Here is a 6,999-nt window from a genome sequence, read left to right as displayed (position 1 = left end):
TTAACACAGTATGTAACCCGGGGAAAGCATACAGCTGAAAACCCCATACTATCTGTATATTATAATGATTGAGAACATGTAACAATACATAGTACAATACTCCTCACAAGTACTCAGTACTATCTCCACCTGTTACACACAAAACTAGCTCAGATCCGAACAAGTCACATGTTCAAATCTCTTCCGCTGCTTTGCCTGCCTCCACTGCACAATACCAAGTGAAAATCACGTGAGCACAGGCTATTTCACTGGGCATATACTGCGCAATCCTCATGGGCATACTCAATCCATTGATTGTGCAAATCTCATGCACAACTGATAGTCACAACTCACCCTTTCACTTACCTCTAACACCTGTCTCTGTTGATCTGTCCATGCACTGAGTTAACTGATGTATTCTTTAGTTTCTTTATGAGTTAATAATTAGTGAATTAATCAACAATTAATTCACACAACTCATCACTAGTGTATTCTTCAGTTAGATTGAATACAACTAGTTCAACTGAACACAACTCCATCAACTCCACATCCAATTCCACAGAACTCACATGCATGAGTTCTAACTGAAGTCCTCCATGCAATAGCTCAACTAACACATAAGAAAAGCGTATTTCATTTTTTCAGCTACATGTGCCACATCCGTAGCTCAAACTGAAGTGCTCCAAGAGAATAAGATAATGTTTAGAGTCCAAATATTACTAAGGGCTAATAATATTTGACTGTTTCTATTTTTTAGCCTGCCAGTCTAAAAATAGACTCTGATCACACCGTTGTGAACTAAAAATAGAAGTCCATCTATTTTTCCCAACATGACCAATCATCCATAAATAGCATCCTGCAACTCATAGACCATGATCCATATGTCTAAAAATAGACATAGTCTAAAAATAGACTTTGCGCCAAAAATAGCCTGCAGGCCCACTTAGTGAAGGCGACTTCTTTCCACTAAGCTCCATCATCTTGTTGCATTTTCAACAAGAATGAAGGGTTAATCGTAAGTTCTAGAGGAACTTTGGGAGGTATTTGCACCCATTGGGACAATTTTCATGTCAATTGGAATACTCTCATCAAACACAACATTAAATCTTCAAAAGCATTGTCTATTGAGAATCAAGCAATTCATTTCAATATTTTTAATGTCGATATTCTTGCAACTTATAAATAAAAAGAAGATTGTTGATGTGCTCTATAAGCTTTGAAAGATTTTGAATTTCTTAGAATAACATTATAGCCAAGAATTTCAATGTGATCTTGAATAACAAGGGGAAAAGTGGTGGAAGCATACATAGAAAAATTTTCAAATAAAAAATGGAAGGCCTTGTTATGAATTGAGATTTAGGTGATATCAAGCTAGTGAAAAAAAGATACAAATGGACCAACTGAAGAATTGGACTATAACATATTACTAATAGGTTGGAGAAATTTGTTATTCAAAGCGGTCTCATGTTAAATGACAATATTATACCTTCCAAATCATCTCACTATGTGTCTCTAATCATAAAACAATCACACTTCAAGTCCTCTCATCTCCCAAAATTGGGATGCTACCATTCAAATTCAATCTTCTTTGGCTTTGGATCCCTAAATTTTATGATATTATTTCATAAGTGTGGCATAAATTGGTCATGGGTTGTCCCTCCTTAATCTAGGAATAGAAGATCAAAGTTGTGAAACTTTCCCTCAAGGAATGGAAAAAACTACCATAAATTCCCCATGATAGAAAAAATCTCAAATTCGATTTCGACTTGAAGCCATCTAGGTGAGAATGGAATTGGAGGATATCAAAAATCAACATGGAGAAAAAGAAGGATCCTTATGCCACAAACTTCATGAATCATTTAAATCTAAAGAAGAGTTGTTGCATCTTAAATCATAGAGTTTATGTTTGAAATCAAGGGATAAGAATACCTCCTTTTCCATAGACAAGCCAAAGGCAAGGTGCAGAAAAATAATGTCAAATAAATCTCTTTAGAGGATGGTTAAAGTCTATGTGATTTCCCAATAATAAAAGAGGCAACCATAAATCACTTTATGGAAATTTATTTAAAACAGGAGGAGGAAAATCCCAATTCCATCGTTGTAATGCTAGAGAACATCACCACTTTGATTTTTAATGATGAAGACATTGATTTGACCAAAGTCATAGAGGAAGAAGAAATTATCGTTGCTACTTAGAGCCTAGTATTTGACAAAGCCCAAGGTTTGAGTATTTCATCACTCATTTCTTTCGAGCTTGCCACGGTATAATAATAATTGGCTTTAAATACATGTTATAGTATGTTTAAAAGAAGCCGAAAAATGGTGATAGCACAAGCTCCCCTTTTCTTTCATTAATCCTAAAGAAAACAAATCCATCTTCATTTTCTAGGTTTTGTTCGCTATCCCTATGTAACTCTTCCCACAATATCCTAACAAAAATAATGGAAAATAGGGTAAAGAATATTCACCCCAAGATGTTGGAAATACTTAGATGGGCATTAAATCAATGTTTCATTAGTTTTAACTATTTTTATCTTTTAAAACATTTGATGCACATAAATCATGATAGGCATATCTTTGCATAAGAAACACTTATATAATTTTTCCTTGTAAATATTTTGTAAATTTCCTTGTACAAAGTAAGCACCAACTTACAACTTTCGTAGGCACCAACTTACAAGAGATTTCATTCCCCTAGCTAAGCATCAACTCAACAAATGTAGGTACCAACCTACAAGAGACACCAATCCCCCCATCTGAGCACCAACTCAACAAACTGTAGACACCAAACTAGGTATTCAAGTTGTTCCTTAAATCTGTCATCATAACATTTGGTCCTCAACAAATTCTTCAGTGAATTTTCATTTAACTATGCAACCCTTATGTTTGCGCTTTGTTTGATCACATCCACTCGACCTATACACCTTAACTTTATGCTCTTCAACTAGGCTTCATGACTTGGCTCTTTAGACTTGATATCCTACATGTTAATTCTCTGTATTTGATAATAAAAAAATGTCTACCCATATGACACTTCAACTTCCTCAACTCTTGATGTTCATTGTTCAACTATCATTGCTTAGGCTTATTATATGTTCAAGAGAAGCTCTGCCCACTTGGAAGCTTGTACTTAGCACTGTATATTTCTTTCTGCTATATAGGGATTTTCAACACACTAAGAACCAAATAGACCTTTACAACCTTGAAGCTCTTCTTTCTGCAACTTATCAACCTTTACGCTAAACACTTATCTTATGAAACTTGCAAGCCTAGCACAAATATTGTAGCTCTGTTCTTATTGCACCTATATCCACAATAGGGCTCGGTCCTATTATCACATTAACATCACAACTACTTCAACTAACAACTCCTTTAACACTGCCATAGCCAACAAAACTTGACCTCCAAAGATCCTTGCAATAGTTCTCCAATAGAGTGCGACCACCTCAAAAATCATACTAAAACTTGGTCTATAACAGGACCGCAACTTCGACCACAAACCAGAATTGAAATTAGCCTTCAAAACATCATAAACCAACCTTCAAAACAAACTTGAATTCGACCTTAAATGCACCAAAACTTGGCTCTCACACCAGACCTGAATTAAGCCTTCGAAACTCTGGGAATCGACCTTCAAACTAGGCCCGAACTCAGTCTTTAAACACAAGAATTTGACTCCCATAACATAATTGAAACTTAGCCTTAATAGGACTAAAGTTTGGCCTTCAATAGGGCTAAAACTCGCCTTCAATAGGGCTGAAACTCAACCTCTAGAACAACTCTACAACTCGCCTTCTAACTAGGACCAAAAACCATCCCAAAGAGCCAAAAGCCCTTTGAAAAAAGTGCCAAAACCCCTTCCCATAAAAAACCTCTCCATCTCGTTCACTTCACTTGGTTTATGAGGTATGAGCCTCAAAATTGTTCCTTCACTTGCTTAGACAAACCCGATTTGTCTTGAGAAAGTGGCTAGAAGTAATCCTTCTCAAACCTATTTATAGTGAATTTGGGGTCTAGACTTGGCCGACTCACCCACTAGCTGGGCCGACCTGTCCTCTGGTTGGGATGACTTCTGCAACTATCAAAATGTATACTGAATATTCAAAAAAATAATTTATCCTCAACCGCAAGGAGTTAGAGGGAGGGCCATATATCATTGGAAAGGTCTCAAAATAAGCTTTCTAACCATATATATTTTACTCCCATTTAAGATAGATAATTAGAATAAAATGCATCCAAATATAGGGTATCTAAATGGGAATAAAAAATCCAAAAACAATATTTTCAGAAGGCATGCCATATATTGTTGGAAAAGTCTCAAAATATGTTATTTGACTATGTAACTTTCTCTTTCATTTGGACAACATTTGACATCAATAACAACCATTTTCAACATAAGATAATATTTGGCAATCCAGATGGATTCATGTAAAAATGTCAAATTATTGACAACGTAACTATGGTTCAAGAAGAAATACACATATGCAAGGAGGATATGGAAAAAGGAACCATCATTAAAGTAGATATGGAGAATGATATTGATGTTTTGAGAAAATTTGTTGAAAACTGCTTCTAAGCGCAATCAAAATTTCCACACTTCTTATATCTCTCCTAAGTTAACATGATGAAAACACATGGATAGTGGAGGTATAAAAGGGGATCACAAAAGTTTTATGATTATGATATGGTTCACAACATGATATAATATAAGGTGGATAGAATATAGGCTTCTATTATATAAAGTTTCATGCATAGCGATTGAAGCGTGGTCGGGACGGGCACCACGGATGAATAAAAGTCAAGGTAAGTAGGTCGACTAATCGCAAGTTAAACTACACATGATATGGAACCACCCTTTTGTTGAAACCTCAATAGACCTAATAAAAGTTTGTAGCATCTACATTATCTTGGTACTACCTTTTTAGTTTTGTTTCTATTTTGTCCTTTTTCGTGAATAACTTGTAATTTTTAGGCTTTTCATTGCTAATGTGTTACCGTGATCCCTCTCTAGCCTTGTTCCCCATTGTGCTAGCTTCTGCCTCCAAATTCTCCAAGGCATAATCAACACAATTAATTGATTGTTTTACCCTAATATTTGATGTTCTACTGACCATCAACATGTGAATCCAACAACCTTTCCTTTTTCTTTTGTACATTTTTATGAATAAATTGCAACTTTAAAGTTTTTCATTGCTAATGTGCTATTGTGATACCTCTCCATCCTTTTTTCCCATCGTGCTAGATTCTGTCTCAGAACTCTCTAAGGCTTAATCAACACAATAAATTGATTGTTTTACCCTAGGGTTTGATGTTGTCCCAACCATCAACATGTCAACCCAACAACCTTTCTCCACTCTTGAACCTTTTCTTAGTCACACTCTAACCATTGACTCCCTGACTCTCTAACTCTCCATTAGTCATCCATGTGTATGCTTAACAAAGTTCCCATTATCATGGTTTTTCTTAAGTGCATTCGATCCTACAACAAACCTTTTTTCTTAACTGTCTTCTCTATCCATATGTAGGATTAGTGAAACTTCTATTGTCGGGCAGTCCATAGCCACTCTAAATTATTATCACATGCCACTTATTTTCTCGACTCTTTTCTAGTTGTCCATGTGTATTACTAACAATGATTTTATTATCGAGATTTCCCATAACATAGCACATACTCTTTCACCTTGACATCCTGATCCTTGAATTTCCATTATGTTGATGTGTGTCTTTGACATGTGTCATGTTGTTGTTGACTTCGACATTTCCTCTTGTCATTTCATCTTTCATTGGTGAACCAAAATAACACAATTGCTCTATTGAAGGCAAGAAGTAATGGACCTCCCATTGGTTCTTAATATTAATCTTATTTATTCTTTAAATTTCCCCTCTACATGCCTTTTTTGCTTGCTTTTATGTTATTTCCATACTTTCTCACATTAAACTCCCCCGCCATCTCCCTCCCCTCATCATTCATTCAATTCATTATCTTAATCTCGCTCCCCCTCCCCTAATCATTCATTCAATTTATTCATTTCATTCTCTTAATCATTCTTGTAAGTTATTCCCCCTCCCTCATTCCTTGTCCTTTAATTATTTAATCAACCCTAATCCCTTTAACCCTCCCCTCGAGTTTCCATATTGATTTAATTACCTGATTATTTATGTATTTAATTAATAATTTTCTATTTTCTAAATTTTATTTAATTTTTCTTCAATTGTAATTCATTACTTCTATTGTTATTTCGCAATAAAATATTTTTAATTCATTTCAATTGGTTATTCAAAATAATTACTCATCATTTATTTTTAAACTTATTTTAACTCAATTATTTATTTTCCAACGGTCCCTTTAACCTAGGAATTTATAACATTCCCCTTGACCTTTGACCTATGAACTTTAATGTTCCTTTCCTTTCCCTACACCTATATAAACATATTTGCACTCTTTTATAATCATTTTGCTTTGTTTCATCCTTGAGGATGGGTGGAGTGTCCACCCAAAACATAGGACACTATCCTCATATCACACACATAATAATGACATCCAAAAATAACACCACTATATTTATGTTTTTTGTAGTATTTCTCCCCACCTCCACCCTCATGTTTATGTTTTCTCTAATATTTTCCCCCACCTCCACCCTTGTGTTTATGTTTTCTCTAATATTTTCCCCCACCTCCACCCTTGTGTTTATGTTTTATCTAATATTCCCCTCCCGCACCCTCATATGATATGAGGTTGGAATATGTTTTCTCTAATATCCCCCCCCACCAGCACCCTCATATAATATGATGGCAGAATATGTTTTCTCTAATATTCACCTGCCCCCCACCTCCACCCTCGTGCTTATGTTTTCTCTAATATGACCCCCACCTGCACCCTCATACCATATGAGGGTGGAATATGTTTTCACTAATAATGCCCTACCCTCCCTGCCTCTCCCCCCCCACAAAAAAAAACCCTCATATAATATGAGGATGGAATATGTTTTCCCTAATAGGGTTAAGGCGAGGGGAAATAGT

The sequence above is a fragment of the Pinus tabuliformis genome, chromosome 7 (genome assembly GCF_031772625.1).
Source record: "Pinus tabuliformis cultivar Carrire ecotype Pingquan chromosome 7, CPIR1, whole genome shotgun sequence".
Lineage (NCBI taxonomy): Eukaryota > Viridiplantae > Streptophyta > Pinopsida > Pinales > Pinaceae > Pinus > Pinus tabuliformis.
This window is presented reverse-complemented; position numbering follows the sequence as displayed.